The 20,137-nt window shown below is 42.5% G+C and overlaps 1 non-coding gene across 1 annotated transcript; it reads left to right on the top strand.

Annotated features, from left to right (window-relative positions):
• Positions 1-18,604: 18,604 nt before the first annotated feature.
• Positions 18,605-18,676, top strand: TRNAS-GGA (transfer RNA serine (anticodon GGA)). The gene has a single exon. It is a non-coding gene; the product is annotated as a tRNA-Ser (tRNA).
• The last annotated feature ends 1,461 nt before the right edge of the window (positions 18,677-20,137 follow it).

Raw genomic sequence — 20,137 nt, 5'->3', positions numbered from 1 at the left:
GCCTGGCGTGCTGCGATTCACGGGGTCGCAAAGAGTCAGACGCGACTGAGCGACCGAACTGAACCGAACTGAATTATAAGATATTTAAAGGGTACAATATGATGATTCCCAAGTGGCTCAGTGGTAAAGAATCCGCCTGCCAGTGCAAAAGATGAAGGTCTGATCCCTTGGCTGGAAAGATCCCTTGGAGTAGGAAATGACAACCTATCCCTGTATTCTTGCCTGGAAAATTCTATGGACAGAAAAGTGTGGTGGGCTACAGTCCAAAGGGTCACAGGGAGTCAGATACAACTGAGTGACTGAGCACACACACACACACACACACAAACGATGATGTGGTCTACAGATACACTGTGAAGGAATTCTCGTAACTGAGTTCATTAACATATGTATCATCTCACGTATTTACCTTTTTTTGGGGAGGGGTGAGAACATTTAACTTCTACACTCTTAGCAGATTTTAATTACACAGGACAGTGTCGTCAACTGTTTCCAGGCTATACGTTAGATCCTCAGACTTTACTCATCTTACAACTGAACGTTCGCACCCTTTTTCCTACTTCTTCTATTTCCTCCACCCCCGACGACCTTGACAACCACCTCTTTACTCTTTGTTTTTGAATTCAACCTTTTTTTTTTTAAAGATTCCACATATAAGTGATACCATGTAGTATTTGTCTTTCTCTATCCTTCAGTTTCACCCCTATTGTCATAAATGACAGGATTTTCTTCTCTTTAAAAACTAATAACATTCCATCTAGTATTATTCATATATAAAATCTCTCTGTGTGTGTGTGTGTGTGTGTGTGTATACACATACACACTTAGGTTGTTTCTATACATTGGCTATTGTGTGCTGCAATAGACATAGTGCAGATATCTTTTCAAGACAGCAATTTTGTTTCCTTTGGATATGTACCCAGAAGTGGAATTACTGGATCATATGGTAGTTCTATTTTAATTTCTTGAGACGCCTCCACTTTCCTACAGCAGTTAGATGTTCCCATTAGCACTCAAGATAAATATATTCATTTGGCTATGTGGATATTGCAGAAACAACTTTTCAAAAAGAGAATGTCTTACTAGACTGAGATTTTTGAGGGCAAGGACCATGCCTTTCATGTGTCATGTCCTTTCAGTTCTTGGAGCTATGCTAGCTGTAAGGGCCACCATCTACCCACTGATCCTAGGAATTATTTCCTCTTCCTCACCCATACCATCCATGTGACCTTATTCAGGATTTCCAAGTTGAGCCAGGACTCCATGCTACAGTTGGCTACATAATTGATGGGGTCCAGTGCAAAATTAACATTTGGAATCCACTGTCTAAATATTACTGAGGATTTCCAGGTGGCAATAGCAAAACTTTTAGCCAAGCATGAGATCTTTCTAGGCAGAGGTCCCTATACCACTGTACAAGATGTATACCCATCAAGCCAGGGTTATTGTGTACATACACACACACACACACACACACACACACACACACAGAGCCATGGTTCCTTGGGTCCTGAAGGAAGGAAATATCTGACTCAAGTAAGATCAGTCAGAGCCCTTTCCTGGTTTATTTGTTTGGACCAGAACTAAGAAAACAAGTTTGTCCTGCTTGGATAAAACTAAGGACCCATTGTCCGTCTTGTTTCCAGCCACAAAAAGAAAGCTGCAGCCATGTTGAACACATATCCCTCCATTCTTTCTCAGATGTGGGCGGGGGGATTTTGCTTGTGCATTCCCAAACATCATCTGAGATCCTGCTAGCCAGCTGGTGTCCCAGCATCCCTGCAATGTGCTGTTCACTAACCTTGAGCATCAGGAGGCTGGATCAGGTGACCTCTTGAGACTTTTTAAGATCTATCAGTCTCTGGATGTATCATCAGAGTCTATAAGACTGACTTCACGTATCACCATGATGAGAAGAAATACAGGAGAGTTTGTCGTCACCCATTTTTCTCAGCCAAGGCTCATAGAACAGTCATTTACTTAGATCTTGTAGTGTAGTGACCACTGAGACAAAATCACACACGCAGAAAACACCTGTCCTTTAAAGCTGGCCATCAGCTAAGTCAACTTTTTTTTTAGCAAGATGATTCTGAGTGTTTCCTTGGGGGAAAACCATGGAGCAATGAAGACCTCATATCCTAGGGAATGTCTGTCTCTACAGTTTGTCTCTTTCTCCTTTTCCCAGTAGTACAACTTCTAAGAATTTTCTCAAAGGGGATTCACAAAACACTAGTAAATGAATAAAAATTGGCTCCCAGCAGACCTCTTAAGTGGCATTCTTCTGGGAGCTAGTTTTAAGGGGTGAGTTTTGGGGCAGGCGTGGTCATTTTCCATAGGGTTGAGCTTAGATATTTTCTGAGTTTTTTTTTTTTTTATCACCACATTAGACTTATCAAGGAAAAAAAGGACTAGTATTAAATGAAGGCCATAAATAAAGTTTAAATTGAGTAAGTGGCTACTTCCTAAACCCACACAGAAACTTAGGGAAAACTTGGCTGAATTTATTATGCTCTCTCATCTATTTTAAAATAAAAATGTATATAGATTGAAATCTGTTCCAGTGAGAAATAAATATATTAATATAATATATGAATAAATATCCCTTAAATATACCTGATATGTAGGGTCCTAGATTCAGAATAGCTTGTTACCGAATAACATTTAAGCACATTTTCATTCCTAAGAAGACTTTTCTGTTTGTTACCTCTCTGTAGGTTTATAGCCGAAGATGCTGGCTCCCAGCATGGTGAAAACTCATATTTTCACAGTATGTGCTAAGATCTACCAGACCTCTTTTCTCCTAATCATGGCTGGGTTATTATCCAGGGCCCTGCTTCTGTGCACCACCTCAGAGGTGAGAAATTGATATGTGTCATCATGAGGACTTGCTCTTGCATTAATATTTTTAGTTCTTTTTATCTCTTAAGTAGAAACAGACCCAAGCTAAAGTGAGTGCCACAGGTCTTGAAGTGAACCCAAGCCTGCAAAGACAGTCCTCAAGGGAAGGTTCTACAAATGTCCCAAAGATGATGTCCATATGTCTTTCTGGAACTGGTGCCAAGATCGTTGCAGGATCAAAATTACTTCTTCATGGCCGTTATGTGGTGTCCCATCTTCCAGAGCGAAAGGAATAAATTTCAGACATGCAGAACACACATCTCTTCAGCCTCTCTTAGGCAGGCTGTCAACTCCGCAGCATTAATGCACAAATCAAAAAGGGCAGCCAGAGCCTCAAGACTTTCCCTGCGAACCTCCTCCTGACTGTCTGCCTTCCCAGTGCGGCAGAGTGAAAATTCTACAGCCAGACCGTTGTCTTCCACGCCGCCTTCTCCCACAGAGGGCTCCAGGCTAGAAAAATAGGATCAGACGTGGAATAGGGCTAGAGGGAAGAGATTTCGTCAGGCAGAGAAGGAGAAAGAAATCATGTTGTGAAGAACTACTGGTAAAGGATTTACCACAAAACCTGTGCCTGGTGCTGCCTGGCCTTTTACTGGCCAGAAAGGCATTCTCCAAACACCATGACCCCTCCTCCTCGATTCTCTCCTTCCCTTCCTCCCTGGGGTCTATCCTCCACAGGCGAATGCTCCTGAGTGTTTTCCCTCTTAGAAACAGTATGCTTCCTGTCAAACCACAGCTTAAACTTTTCAGAAAAGCTCTTGAGCTTTCATTTCTGTAACCAAGAGCAGCAATCTGTCATGTACAGTGGTATTTCCAACTGACTGCTAGAAATCTCCACCTGGATGCCCTGCCAGCACCTGGAAATCGACACGTCCACAATCTCAGCATCTTCCAACCTGAATGTATGTTCCATTCCTGAACCTCCCCCGCCCCCCACCGCTGTTAACAAGAAATCACTCTCTCAGTCATTCTAGCCACAGACATTGGAATTATAACTGCATCGTCATGGGCATCGGATGGTCAACAGGTTTCTGGCATGGGTGGCTCAGTAGAGGGCTCCACAGAAAATGAGCGTATGTATGGGAGAGCCATAATAACTGCATGGGTTCCTCACATCCTGTTCTCCCAGTTCAGGGCAGTGTGATAGCCAGATGTCACTGTGCATGGACAAAAGAGAGGAGAAGCACCAAAATTATGAATCTGGGAACGAGTCGTGGTTTTGTTGGTTCTTCTTTCTCTAGCTCCTTTAGACATAAGGTTAGGTTCTTCGAGAGTTTTCTTGTTTCCTGAGGTCAACTTGTTTTGCTATGAACTGCCCTCTTAGGTCTGTTTTTGCTGCATCGCAAGAGCCTTGGGCTTTCATTTCGTTTGTCTCCAGGTAGAATTCTAGGCTGACAATTGTTGGTTTCCTCCTTTCACTTTGTAGATGTTATTCCAATGTGTTCTCACTTCTATGGTGTCTGATAAGAAATTGTCTGTGGTGTTCTTTTGTATCTAGCATGTTTCCCTTCCCCCAACATATACACTGATTTTAAGATTTTCTTTTTATCACTGGATTTGAGTGATTTAATAAAATTGTTTTAATTTAATAAAATTTTATTTTATTTTAAAATAAAGGATATATAGGTTTCACCAGATATGGAAAACTTTCAGCCATTATTTCTTCAATTTTTTTCTTATCCATCTCTTCCTTCCTCCCTCTTCTTCAGGGACTCCAATTTCATAGATATTAGGCTTCTTAAAGATATCCCGCTGGAGAAGGCAATGGCACCCCACTCCAGTACTCTTGCCTGGAAAATCCCATGGGAGAAGCTTGGTAGGCTGCAGTCCATGGGGTCACTAAGAGTTGGACACGACTGAGTGACTTCACTTTCACTTTTCACTTTCATTCATTGGAGAAGGAAATGGAAACCCACTCCAGTGTTCTTGCTTGGAGAATCCCAGAGATGGGGGAACCTGGTGGGCTGCCGTCTGTGGGGATGCACAGAGTCGGACACGACTGAAGCGACTTAGCAGCAGCAGCAGCAGCGGAGATACCCCACAGCTTACTGAGGGCCTTTTCATTTTTCTCCGTGCATTTTTATTAGGATAGTTTCTGTTACTGTATCTTCAAATCTTTTTTTTCTGTAACGTCTCATCTACCATAAGTTTCATCCAGTATATTTTTTATCTCAAACAGGTGAGGCTATGGTTTTTCCAGTAGCCATGTATGGATGTGAGAGTTGGACTGTGAAGAAGGCTGAGCGCCGAAGAATTGATGCTTTTGAACTGTGGTGTTGGAGAAGACTCTTGAGAGTCCCTTGGACTGCAAGGAGATCCAACCAGTCCATTCTGAAGGAGATCAGCCCTGGGATTTCTTTGGAAGGAATCATGCTAAAGCTGAAGCTCCGGGACTTTGTCCACCTCATGCAAAGAGTTGACTCATTGGAAAAGACTCTGATGCTGGTAGGGATTGGGGACAGGAGGAGAAGGGGATGACCGAGGATGAGATGGCTGGATGGCATCATGGACTCGATGGACGTGAGTCTGAGTGAACTTCGGGAGTTGGTGATGGACAGGGAGGCCTGGCGTGCTGCGATTCATGGGTCTCAAAGAGTCAGACATGACTGAGCGACTGAATTGAACTGAACTGAATTCATCAGTAGATATTCAGAGTCCTAAAAAGCTTTTCCAAAAGTGGGTATTTGGCAATTCTTTTCTTTATGCATTTGCTGACCATCCCTTCTTTCAATTTTAATTTTTGTACAAGGTACACATACACAGTTTAATAAGCCAGCTACATGCTTTTAGTATATAGACTGCTTAGAATTAGATTCAGCTGCTTTTAACAGGAACTTCCAAACAGTAGTATTTTGAATTTATAAGGCTTTTTTTTTCCTTCATATTATAAACTATTTAGTGCTAGCTAGGCCAGGCCTTGTTTGGCAGCTCCCAATGTTATCAGGAACATCAGCTCCTTCCAGCTTTCTGCTTCTCTGTCCTTAGGGACAGTAACCTCCAGCCATTTTCATGTTTGCAGTCCAGGAGATAGAAAGAAGAAAAGGGAAAGAACCAATAGCTTCTGTGTACATCTCACAGGCCAGCATGAAGTCCATGTTGCTACATCTCGTTGTAGGCGTACAGAAGAATCTGGTATTTTATCGTGGCATATTGCTCTCCTGAGTAAAACTGGGATTCTATTATCAAGGAAAAAGAGAAGGAGGGCAGAAACATTTCTGTCATAATCTCTAAAAAACTATCTGTGCCATCTTCCTTCTCCTGATTCCTATTTCCTAGAGGTGACTATTTTCAATTCTCCTTCCTGTTTCTCCTAACATTTACCTTCATTTTCAGACAAAAACAGTGTTGTGCTGCTGATTATTTCCTTATTTTACATTTACTGTTGTTTAGTCACTAGGTTGCATCCAACTCTTATGACCCCATGGCCTGTAGCCCACTGGGCTCCTCTGTCCATGGGTTTTTCCAGGCAAGGATACTGGAGTGGGCTGCTGTTTCCTTCCCCAGGGGATTTCCTTGTCTCAAGGGTAGAACCTGCATCTCCTGTATTGGCAGGCGATTCTTTACTGCTGAGCCACCAGAGAAGCCCCCTCGTCATGCACAGTATCTATTTATTTTACTATGGAAAATGGAAGTTTACCTCTCTTAGATGTGTATGCCAGGTCTTTTTATCCATTCTTCTAGCACAATTATGTCATAATTTTATTCACTCAGTACTCAATATTTATAATAACATTATTATGTTAACTCATTATTGACCAGAGGGTTTTTGCAGAAACTAATGCCTGCAGCTGGTGATTTATTATCTAAGCAAAATTGACACATCTCCAGTGAATAACTTTTGGGTAACAAGACAATACATCTCTGGTCAATAATGAGTTGTTTTTATTGTTCAGTCACTAAGTCATGTCCACCTCCTTGCAACACCATGGACTGCAGCACACCAGGCTTCCCTGTCCTTCACTATCTCCTGGAGTTTACTCAAACTCATGTCCGTTGAGTCAGTGATGCCATCCAACCATCTCATTCTCTGTTACTCGCTTCTCTTCCTGCCCTCAATCTTTCCCAGTATCAGGGTCTTTTTCAATGATTCTGCTCTTCACATCAGGTGGCCAAAGTATTGGAGCTTCAGCTTCAGCATTAGTCCTTCCAAGAAATATTCAGGGTTAATGTGATTCAAAGCTGGGTTATGTAGTATATTGTAGTTATATGTATATATTTTTAATTTTACTGAATCATTTTTTCTTTGTTTACTTTTGCATGCCCCTAATTTATTCCCAAGCTTTTAATTTAAGTGTAAATTGCATCTCAGGACAGCCAAACATCTTTTTGTTTATCAATTTCATCTGTTTCAGAGACATGCTCCTGGTACCTTCTGTCTCCTCTTGTTCCCTGGTTGCCCCCTGTTCTGATACACAGATGTCTTCCTGAATAATCCTATTATCATCCTCCTGGGGACTCCATTCACTTTGTGAATATGGACCTTCTTCCTCATTCTTCTTTCCCGCTTTATTTCCTTGTTTGGCAAAGCACATTTTCTAGTAGCTTCTTGAGAAAGGACATATTGGCAGTGAATAATCTTGAAATGCATATCTGACAGCATCTTCATTTTAACCTCCTACTTGATTGATGATTTGGATGAAATTGAAATTCAAGTATAATTTTTAATAAATAATTTTCCCCAGAATTTTTTTCCTCCTTCCCTAGACTTCTTAAAGGCATTGTTCTATTCTAGTTTTCAATGCTACTGTTGAGAATTGCCATGCCATTTGCTTCTCAGTCTTTTTGTGTCCCCCGTTTTTTTCTCTGGATGCTTTTTGGATATTCTCTTTATGCCTACCATTCTGAAATTTCATAACATTGTGGGTCTTTTCTTATCTGTTGAGCTGGGCATTCCACTGATCATCTCAGTCTGAAAATGTCTTTCATTTGTGGAAAAAAATTTTGAATTATTTTTTCTGGTAATCCTCCTTTGTCTATTCTCTCTTCCCAGGGCTCTTCCTCTTCAGATAGTGGGCCTCCTAGATTGATCATCTTCTCTCTCAATATCTTTATTATTGTGGGTTAACATTCTGTTTTTATATTTTCTGTCATTTTTATATAATTTCAAACAGTAATGGTAAATACAAGTGGCCAGTTCCCTGCATTTAACTAAAACCCTTTGGTATCTTTTTAAACTTTTACTTCTTTATGACTTTGCTGGGTCTTGGTTGCCGCTCAGCGGCTTTCTCTGGCTGTGGTGCGTGGGGGCCGCCCTTGAGTTGCAGTGCGCAAGCTCCTCGTTAGGATGACTTCGTGTGGAGCACAGGCTGCACCACACAGGCTTCAGCTGTTGTGGCTTCCAGGCGCCAGCGTGCTGGCTCAGCAGATGCAGCGCACAGGCCCAGCCACGCCGTGGCCTATGGGATCTTCCTGGACCAGGGCTTGAACCCATGCAACCTGCGTTGGCAGGCAGATTCTCAACTGCTGAGTCACCAGGGAAGCCCTCCTCTGATATCTTTTCAGATGTTTTCATTGCAGGTAGGAGAGCTATGGTAGAAATCCACGTGGTGTCTCTGAGATGGGAGCCAGCTTTGCTTTCATTGGCCTGCTTCTCCCACCTATCAAGCTTTGCTTTGGGGTGTTTACCCAAACTAGAAGTGAAGGCCAGTAGAAAAAACAGAGCAGGGCCAGGTGCAAGCCCTTGGGCAAGCTATCCTCTCTCTCCCTTCCTGACCCCCTCTCTCTCGTGAGGCTTATTCATTCCAGAGATGAGGGTCAATAATGCCTACCTTTTATAAGCCAGGGGTGTAATGATGACCAAGTGAGGGCATGTAAATGAATATTATTGGAAATATATATGGTGGTATATTAGTGTGAAAGATTATGGCTCTCAGGAGCACAGGACCTCCTAATGAAGACTTAAATAAAACTTGTTGTTGCTATTTTTGACTAGGGAAGCCTAAATAAAACAGGCATAGACAAAACAAGACTTGGGTAAGATAGTATTCAAGGTCAGTGGAAAGGAAGTTCACAGAAGCTCTGAGCAGTGGATGGAGCAGAAGCCTTTCAGACAGACAGACAGGGTTCACACCCTCATTTCAGAACTTTTCGGGCTATCCATGGTATCTTTGAAAAATAAGAAAAAGAATGCTTACCTTGTGGTGTTGCTGTATGAAATAGACTTATGAGGTAAAATTGAATATAAAGCCCCTCGCACTTAGCTGGTGTTCAAAAAATGGTTCCAATTTTCAGTGGTTAGGGGTTTGCTGGTTCTGGAGCCAGGTGGGTGCTTTCTGTCACATCCTACCACTTATGAGTTGTGTGATTTGGGGCAAACTACTTAACCTCTCTGGGTCTGTTTGCTCATCTGTAAGATGGGATATTAACAGTAGCCATGCTACAGGGTGGTTTTGAATGTTAAACTCATCAGTCAGTTGAAAGTGTCTAGAAGCGAGCCCTGGCACACAATCACCACTCAATGAATATTAGCTACTATTATCATTATTAACTGCTAACCAACAAAGCAGCTGTATCAACTGTGCATTGAGTCATAATTTGGAGTCTAACTCAAGTCACAGATGTAATTTAATTAAATTTGCACATAATAAATAAATAGCAGAGATGACTTGTCCTCGCACCAGGTGGCTCATTATCTAAAGGACCTCCAGTCCTGTATCCCTGATCCCCCAGGTCCTTAAGCCAGGGGCTGATGGAGTGAGAACATCTGAAGACATTCTTATGTCAGGGCTCTGGGCCAAGTCCAGCTTCTGTCCTGAAAAGTAGAAGCCTGAAACTGGGAAACAACCAGGGGAAGAGGGGTAAATTATCTCCTAGTCAGTCTTTATGACGTCATGGGCATCCTGAATAGCTCCAGACATCATGGTTTTTCCATTTGATTAAAAAGCTGGGACCCTAAAGAAATTATTGAATTCTGCCCCCTCCTGACTTTCAAATATTCCAATACTAGTTGCCCACCTCAACCAATGATTAGATTGGCTGAGCCTCTTATCAGCCCCAGCTTTACCCTGGCTTGCCTTTGACTCCAAGCTGCCCCTGCCCTGGGACTTCCAGCTTTACGCTCTGACTTGATTCTAAATTATAAGGATGGCAGCATTGCCCAAGTACCCAGTGACTATTTATTGGATAAGTAATCAGTGGCTCAGATGGTAAAGAATCTACCTGCAATGTGGGAGACCTGGGTTTGATCCATGGGTTGGGAACATCCCCTGGAGGAGGGCATGGCAACGCACTCTAGTATTCTTGCCTGGAGAATCCCCATGGACAGAGGAGCCTGGCAGGTTACAGTCCATGGGGTTACAAAGAGTCGGACACGACCGGGTGACTAAGCGCAGCACAATCAGTGGTGGGTAACATAATGGCTATGTCCATGTTCATATAATAGTACATATATGATATGTGAAAGTTACATAGCTTATATTTTTAAAAGGCATATTTAGTGTTTGCTGCCTTCCCCGAGGCTCATGTACTTGTATTGTAGTCATTTGGTATTTGTGTCTCCTTTGAAAGACTGAATCTCTCAAAGGCAGAGGTTTCATTTTTCTCATCTATAATACCTGGGGAGTGGATGGGTGAATGAATCTATCCATTCAACAAATATTTGTTCAGCTCCACTCGTTGATCTAAAGACATTGTAGGGCTCAAGAAGACGAGGTCTTACAGAGCTTCCATTTTACAGGAGGAAACAACTCATAAATGAGTGGATGGACAAGGTAATTTCAGATAGCGAATGCCATGAGCTCCTCATAAATTCCATCAACACACATTTTTTTGGCATTTTCTTATAAGGAAAATGTAGTGTGTAATTTGGCCCTGAGTGGCTACTCCACAGGTCTCAACAGAGGAAAGGAGTATAGACTGCAGGATTTACCTAAATTGCTAAACTGCAATGATCTAGTTCTCCAAATTAAGGCAAGTAGTAGCATTGCTTAAGTGTTTTAGCTTGGCCTGCAATTTACTAATCAGAGGCTGGAGGTGACATGCCATCCAACTACACAAGCTTTTAACTGATAGGTTTACAGAAGGTTCAGCAGCAAAACTGTGCTCTTTAATTGGAAGTTTAAAGGCACAAATCTCAGGTCATTTAAATAAAAACTCAGTATTCCTTGCACCTTCTCCTTCGTCTAAAAAATCGAAAAAAAAAAAAAAAAGTCTGTGTCAGAAATAATTTGAAAAAGGTCTATAACTCCCAAGGAAGAAAAAAATTATAGTTATTGACAATAAGTCCTTTCCTATAGCACTTTCAACTTATAAGTGTATGTAAAAAAAAAGTCTTTCTTAAAAATATGATACATGTATTTTGGGAATACCACTCTATATATGTAAATGATAAAAGGAAAATTAATTAGCTTAGACCAAATTTCACCTTTTGATACAGACAGATAACTCCTGCTGGGATAATTATACAAAAGCTAAGGGTATTTGAATCTCAGAATAATATGTGTATTTCCAAGAGCAAAAGTTTATCTCTATCATGTGCCAACTGGAAAAAAAAAAAAAAGCACAACGTGAGGGTTACAAATTAAGGTAAAACGAGACTATAGCCTGGAGACAGCATCTCAGATAGTTCTGAGCAGCTGCTTCAAAGAAGTAGAGGGGAAGGACAGTATATATGTGATTTTGGTGAAGGCGGAGTTGATATTTTTTGCAGGTTTCTGCTAGTCTGGTGAGGGTTACTGCTAGTCACAAGGAGCAGATGTCGCCAAGAAGGATTTTAGTGCTTTTCTAGGTATGAGGAGATTCAAGAATTGGGCTTATAAAATCATCTCCTGAAAATATCTAACTACTGAATCCCTGTCCTGCCAGTTTCTCCCGGAACACAGAGTGCCTCATCTCTTCTCTACCCCAACCTCCTCCCAGGGGTTGTTGAAAGTCAGCAGCTGCAGTAGCTCGTGATTTGGGCAATGGCACCCCACTCCAGTACTCTTGCCTGGAAAATCCCATGGATGGAGGAGCCTGGTAGGCTGCAGTCCATGGGGTCGCTAGGAGTCGGACACGACTGAGCGATTTCCCTTTCACTTTTCACTTTCATGCATTGGAGAAGGAAATGGCAAACCACTCTAGTGCTCTTGCCTGGAGAATCCCAGGGACGGGGGAGCCTGGTGGGCTGCCGTCTATGGGGTCGCACAGAGTTGGACACGACTGAAGAGCCTTAGCAGCAGCAGCAGCAGAGGTAGATGGCAAGTGGCAATTTGTAGCCGACGCATGCACGGGGTGTCCCGTGTCCCCACGTGCACGCGGTGTCCCGTGTCCTCATGTGGTGTTCTCACGTATGCGTAGTGCCTCTGTGTCTATCTACTGCTTGCGAAGAGAAAGGTTGTGAGAACTGCATGACCAGGTTAAGAGGGCCGACAGGATGAGCATTCATCTTCCTTCCTTGTTAAGTGATTTCTACCTGTGCTTTTCAGAAAAACTTGAGGGGTTTGTGTGTATACATACACACATACACATATATGTGGAGATACTTTCTGATCCTCTGTGATTAGTTGATAGTCTCTGGATGGAAAACAAATAGGATAAATAGGAAATGGGGCCGTGAAAGAGAAATGTTACCAAGCGGGGTACAATTCCCGCAGTGTTCTCCCCTGCTAGCGTTGTGTGGTCTTCTTTCCAGGCCCGTCTCATGGACCCCTGAGTCAACAAGGGGGCGCGGGACAGCAAGGAGTGCCACTGCTTTTCCTCCATAGCCACGTTCCTCATGTTTAACATAAAGCTTCAGAATCTTGGAATGAATAGCATGGACCTTGTGGGAAGGGATGTGCCTTTAAGTTTGTATTATGTCAAATTCTATGATAAAAATAAATCACCTGGGACGTCCCTGGTGGAGCAGTGGATAAGAATCTGCCTGCCAGTGCAGGGGGCATGAGTTCAATCCCTGGTCCAGGAAAATTCCACATGCCACTGAGCAACTTAGCCTGTGCGCCACAACTACTGAGCCCACACTGGAGAGATGGAAAGCTACAACTAAGACCTAGCCTGGTCAAAAATAAATAAGTGTAAATAAAAAATTATCTATTTCATTCTAAGCATCCAGGAAAGCAGTGAGATAAATTATTTCAAAAAGATTATTCCTTTAAAAAGAGCTATTATATAATTTCTACTCTTGCCCTAATGTTTCACTTAGATTTATGTTCAGAATGTTATCAGAACACATTAATCCAAGCAAAATACTTCCCAAGACATTCAGTTATTATTGACTCTGTTCCATACATATACATGCATTTATGAAGCTGGAGGGAGCACATGCATGCAGCTAGGCCGACAGACGAATACATCATGCTTCTCTCACACGGTGCAATCACTATTGACAGACTCATTTCCAGTAGGTGCCCACTCACTTGGTTTCACAGCTTAGCTATTCATCGTCAGACAGGGTGTCTGTGTTTCCCCCATATATTTCCAGTTTGCAAAATAGTGCCAGACTGGCATCTTGTCTTGTGACTCGATAACAGATTCCACTAATAGCACATCCAGTGGGACTAACATCCAGTCCCTTTCATCTGGGGGGAAACCTGGCAATTAGTGCCAGCCTGAGGAGCTGCACAGGCTGGGGTACATGCCAGGTCATGCAAAAGAGGGCGACTGTGCATTCACACCCTCTGCATGCCCAAGGACTTGCAAAAAGGGAGCTTTGAAATTAAAAGGATGAAGGGGGATAATGGGTAAAGACTGTCCTGCTATCTGCCATCCTTACTTTGTGAAATCTGGGGTGAAACAAAATCACCATTGTCTCGCTAGGTTGGGACCATGCCTGGCTCTGTGCTCTATTCATTCCCCAACACATTGCTAGCTCTTAATGATTATCATTATCATTATTAATGATGGTAATAATTGACAACAGGGTAAATAACTTGAAAAGAGCTAGTTTCCTGGAGGAAAAAAAAAGTCACTGTAATAATGGCTCTTTTACACAGTAATAAATAGCCCATTTGTGTCTCAGTATTTTAAATTATGTCTTTGTTTGCTGAAGCTGGAGGGCATAGGGTACAATTTTGAAATCCAATAAGTGAACCAATGAATTAGCATGAGGAAAAGGGTACATGTTAATCAAAATCAGCCATTTGGATTTGGGGTCTTTAATTGCATCGAAATTTTTGGTTTGCTTCTTTCTGTCTAATATCACTTAAGTCTAGATTTGCAGAACTGACCTCGTCCATAAGAGGAGGAGAATCTTGCTTACTGGGTGCTGAAATTTTAGGCTATGCCACATAAAATAGATGCCATCCTTTCATGTAGGTAAAGCTTAAATTGCAAACATACCAGAAACAGGAGCCAAGAAAGGCTTGGGAAGCTCCTGACTCATTCAACCTCTTCTCCTTGACTTTAATCAGTCAATAGTAGGAGGGAGCAGACAGACGTGGGTTATCAGCCTTTGAAACACAGAAGGTTAATACGATTTTTTCCCTGAGAAGACTGGCCAAGGATGCTGCTCAGTTGTCTGACTGAGAAAAATGCACGTGTTTCCTTCTACCTGTACTTTGAAACATTTCCTTGCAAAGTAAATAATTTCAATTAAGCTGGAATTAGAAAAAAAAATAACATTTCCTGCAATGCGAAACAATATCTCAAGCTATTTCACCTCGACTCTTTCTGTGATTTGCAATGACATCTCATATGGGAATAAAAACGCAGAAATTATCTATGGAACCGACGTGTATTTCTTTGACAAATAGTTTGCCATGAATGTATCTGTGCAACTGATCTCATATGTTTTAAAAGATGGCAGAGTAGATTTTACCTAGACTACCCCTTAGAATTCCAAATACGTGTTCTGTGGGGTATGCATTTATTCTTAGAATCTGGTAGAAAAAGACAGGAATTCATTCCAATGAAGAAATCCTTTCTGGAAATATCAGTTTGGTAGATAAAGTGTCAACTTGGTGGAAATAATAATCATAAAGATGATAATATCTCATTGAGAAAGAGATTGAGCATCATTTCATCCCATTTTTTCCACAGAGCATCAGTGGCCAGCTGTCTGCATCTGCAGATTATAAATCTCCATTGCTCCCTTGATGCCTCATTTCCTAGGGCTCCTCCGCTTAAGGCACTAGAGCAACTCACACAGATTTGCAGAATCATTCTCCCGTCTCCTGTGTTCGAGCTTTGTCATAAATTCCTCATTTCCTTTGCTCTATAATTAGAAATGTGCATACTGAGACTGATTCCATCTTGGTCCACCATAGGCCTGGTTTCCTCTGGGAATGACAATAGAGCTTCTGTGTATGGAGAAGCCTCCTTTTAAGGTTTCCTGCATCTTTCTGGCTGAGCTGGCCACTTTGTGTAGTTGCTGCCTGCAGTCAGTCACTTCTATACCAGGCCTATGAGACAGAGCATCCCACTTTTCATGGAAAAGATTCCCCTTTCACCGTGCTTCCCAGTCCTATGCTAAAGCTCTGTTGAAGCCACCCCTTACATGGTACTTGTGCTGGTCTCCTAAGGCTGCTGTAAAAAAAACAAAACAAACAAACAAAAACCCCACCACAAACTGAGTGATTTAGCACAACAGAAATGTATCCTTGAATAGTTCTGGAGGCTAAAGTCCCAGATCTAAGTGTCTGCAGTGTTGGTTCAAACTGGAGGTTCTGAGAGAATCATTTCCACGTCTCTCTCCCAGGTCCTGATGGCTGCCCGCAATCCTTGGTCTTCCTCTGCATATGGTATCCTGACTGTCAGGATTCTCGGTTCTCAACTCAGAATTCCTGGCCAATGGGAACAAGAGTGGCTCAGAGCCTTCTCTGCCCAATGACACTGCAGGGCCAATTTGCAGGAGCCAAGTTTGAAGTTGGGTGGTCTCTTCCAGGACCCTAACAGAAGACGGGACCAAGAGACCTTCCTTGCCCTTGGTGTTCTCCTCACGCCCTCTTTTCCTGAGAGCAACCACCTTTGTCGGGTTCAAAGCTGGGCTTGTCTCGCTCTCCTTGCTCTCCGCTCCCCTGTCTTCTCCAGGCTCTTCCTGTTTGTGTTTATTCTTCGACTTCTCTTTTGTTACATCCTCCCCATGTTGAGCAATAAGGTTCACCAGCTTTCTTGTCTTAAGGGGAAAGGGACAGCTTCTCATCACAAGAGAAGTGTCCCTCCCCCAATGGCCTTTCATGACGGCTATTAGAGAACTTTGGAAAATCCTCTCAATACAAATGCCTGACTGCTGTAAAGCTATTGTTTTGTGCTTAATCCTATTTTGCCTGTTGCAAGTGAAAATTACCCTTATCCTTCTTCTTTGTTCCTGCAACAGCAAATTCTAATCTTCTCCACGGCAGATGGACACCTTGGGCCTGCTGGTACAAAAGTAAATAGGAAAAACTAATCTAATAATTTTCAAAATATCGCTTCTAATATACTAAGTAATTACAAATTACTCAGTGATAAGTGCCAAAGAAGAAATCAGCCGGGTGATGACACAGAGAGAGTAACTTTGTGTGGAGGACACAGAGGGTTTTCCACCCCTCCAGACAGCCTTGAAGGGGTGGAGGAGTTCAGAATATTCTACTCCAAAATATGCCATTCTGATGTAAGGATTTTTTTGAGCTGAAGGCAATTGAAAATAAAGAGCACACAAGAAAGGGACTTCTTTGGTGGTCCAGTGGTTAAGACTCCGTGTTTCCCCTCCAGGGGACATGGGTTCAATCTATGTTTGGGGAACTAAGATCCCTCATGCCATGTGGCACAGTCAAAATAAAAAAGGCAGTCAAGAAAAACTCTCTGCCCTCTGTCTTTCTACCAGGAAGGGTATGACAATTGTCCATTACAGTAGATAACTCTAAACCCTTATTAGCCCAGAGATGGCAGTGCCAGAGGACCCTACAGAACCAACCCTGCCAAAACCATCTCTATCTTCCATTAGTTTCCCCGTATATTTACCTTCCCAGAGTTTGCTACCCCTAAAAGCCCAAGGGCTTCCCTCATAGCTCAGTTGGTAAAGAATCCACTTGCAATGCAGGAGACCCTGGTTTGATTCTTGGGCCTGGAAGATCCCCTGGAGAAGGGATAGGTTACCCACTCCAGTATTCTTGGGCTTCCCTTGTGGCTCAGCTGGTAAAGAATCCACCTGCAATGTGAGAGACCTGGGCTTGATCCCTGGGTTGGGAAGATCCCCTGGAGAAGGGAAAGGCTACCCACTCCAGTATTCTGGCCTGGAGAATTCCATGGACTGAATAGTCCATGGGGTCACAAAAAGTGAGACATGGCTGAGTGACTTTCACTTTCAAAGCCCAAAGTCCCTTTCCTTTGTCTCATCACTTCTCTACAAAATTTATTGTTCCGTTAAGATGTTGTATCAGCCCAAGTTCTAACCACTCTTTTGAGTTACTTATTGCTGAGTGCTCCTGGGTCTGTGCAATGCATGTGTGAATAAACTTCCATTTGTTTTTCTTTTGTTGTTCTGGTTTTTTTTTTCCTGTCATAAGGGTGGTGTCATCTGCATATCTGAGGTTATTGATATTTCTCCTCGCAATCTTGATTCCAGCTTGTGTTTCTTCCAGTCCAGCATTTCTCATGATGTACTCTGCATAGAAGTTAAATAAGCAGGGTGACAATATACAGCCTTGACGTACTCCTTTCCCGATGTGGAACCAGTCTTTTGTTCCATGTACAGTTCTAATTGTTGCTTCCTGACCTGTATACAGATTTCTCAAGAGGCAGGTCAGGTGGGCTGGTATTCCCATCTCTTTAAGAATTTTCCACACTTTGTTGTGATCCACACAGTCAAAGGCTTTGGCATAGTCAATAAAGCAGAAATAGATGTTTTTCTGGAACTCTCTTGCTTTTTCGATGATCCAGCAGATGTTGGCTATTTGATCTCTGGTTCCTCTGCCTTTTCTAAAACCAGCTTGAACATCTGGAAGTTCACAGTCCACGTATTGTTGAAGCCTGGCTTGGAGAATTTTGAATATTACTTTACTAGCATGTGAGATGAGTGCAATTGTGCAGTAGTTTGAGCATTCTTTGGCATTGCTTTTCTTTGAGATTGGAATGAAAACTGACCTTTTCCAGTCCTGTGGCCACTGCTGAGTTTTCCAAATTTGCTGGCATATTGAGTGCAGCACTTTTTACTGCATCATATTTTAGGATTTGAAATAGCTTAACTGGAATTCCATCACCTCCACTAGCTTTGTTTGTAGTGATGCTTCCTAAGGCCCACTTGACTTTGCATTCCAGGAGGTCTGGCTCTAGGTGAGTGATCATACCATCGTGATTATCTGGGTTGTGAAGATCTTTTTTGTACAGTTCTTCTGTGTATTCTTGCCACCTTTTCTTAATATCTTCTGCTTCTGTTAGGTCCGTACGATTTCTGTCCTTTATTGTGCCCATCTTTGCATGAAATGTTCCTTTGGTATCTCTAATTTTCTTGAGATCTCTAGTCTTTCCCATTCTGTTGTTTTCCTCTATTTCTTTGCACTGATCACTGAGGAAGACTTTCTTATCTCTCCTTGCTCTTCTTTGGAACTCTGTATTCAAATGGATATATCTTTCCTTTTCTCCTTTGTTTTTCACTTCTCTTCTTTTACAGGTATGTGTTTGTGTGTACGTGTGTATATATATATAGTATGTATATATATAGTGTGTGTATATATATATATAGTGTGTGTATATATATATAGTGTGTGTGTGTATATATATAGTGTGTGTATATATATATATATCTAGAGAGAGAGAGAGAGAGAGAGAGAGAGAGAGAGAGAGTGTGTGTGTGTATATATATATAGGGGCTTCCCTGGTGGCTCAGAGGTTAAAGTGTCTGCCTGGAATGCAGGAGACCCGGGTTCAATCCCTGGGTTGGGAAGATTCCCTGGAGAAGGAAATGGCAACCCACTCCAGTACTCTTGCCTGGAGAATCCTATGGTGGGAGGAGCCTGGTAGGCTACAGTTCATGGGGTCGCAAAGAGTCAGACACGACTGAGTGACTTCACGACACGACGATGATACATATATATGTCTAGATGTGAGAGTTTATCATGATCTAAACTCTGGTTTCTGGGACAGCAATGACCAGGCCCTGGGCTCGGGAAGAATTCCTTCTGTGTTTCCGTGGCCAGGCGGGGCTCCCGATGCTTCTGCTCTGGCTGTTGGGGCTGGCACGTGCCTGGCTGGCACTCCAGTCTTTGGTACACTTCTCTTCTCAGTCCTCGGCATCAACTATTTGTGCGCTTGTGCTGCACCATTAGACTGCTGGGACAGCTGAGTCACGACCTGCAATGTCACCCCACCCAGCGTTAAGGATACCTGGGATCATACTGTGCAGAGTTCATGCCTTATTATAGCAGAAATTGTGGGGCTGAGCACGAGGGCTCAGGCTAGGGGCACTTCTCTCTATGAGACACTAGAATTATCTAACGAAGACATCTGCTCTGTCTGTGGTATCTGGTAACGTCACACCTATATTTCCATTCTGCCCATGAGTGATGGAATTAAGAATAAAATCATTAACCTTAGTTCTTGGAATTCTGCAACTGGCCTTTATTCAGATTCCTGAAAATTAATAGATTGGATTCACTTGGGTTCACTTGGTTGGTAAGGCCCATGAGAGTATGAAGTCACAGTGACTGGGATTTAAGAGTCCTCATTAATGAGGAGGTGAGCAAGAGCCCAGCAGGAGCCAAGGATGTGGAAGTGCCTAGGAGAGGGCTGCGGGTGCTGGAGAACATGGGCACTTTCTGAAGCGCTGGCTCGGTCATTCACTGTTTTCTCCTTTGCTTATTGGCGAGAAGCAACTTCCTGCACACTGCTGAGGTGGACAGGCTCTGCGCGTTGCCCGGCTCATAACAGGCACACCTCCAGTGTGTGTGCAGAGAGTAGGCAATAAAACAGTTTGTCAAACAAAGTGATGGCTACCAAAGGGGATAGTAGGGGTGGGGGGAGAGGTAAATGTGGAGTTTGGGATTAACAGATATTCACTACTATATATAAAATAGGTAAACAACAAAGGCCTCCTGGGAACTATATTCAATGTCTTGCAATAACTTATAATGAAAAGAATCTGAAAAAGAATATGTATATAAATATATATCTGAATCACTTTGCTCTAGACTTGAAGCTAACACAACATATCAACTAGTCATACTTCCATTAAAAAAAAAATTATACATGTCAATGTATGGCAAAACCAATACAGTATTGTAAAGTAAAATAAAGTAAAAATAAAAATTAAAAAAATAAAAGAAAAAGGAAAAAAAAATTAGAGAGGAAAGAGCTTGTAGGAGCTCCTCACGACCGGCCCGACTCCCTGACCCTGGGACCTAGGGCT

Source organism: Ovis canadensis, chromosome 17 (genome assembly GCF_042477335.2).
Source record: "Ovis canadensis isolate MfBH-ARS-UI-01 breed Bighorn chromosome 17, ARS-UI_OviCan_v2, whole genome shotgun sequence".
Classification (NCBI taxonomy): Eukaryota; Metazoa; Chordata; class Mammalia; order Artiodactyla; family Bovidae; genus Ovis; species Ovis canadensis.
The sequence above is the reverse complement of the archived record's forward strand: the minus strand, read 5'-3'. Positions and strand labels throughout refer to the sequence as shown.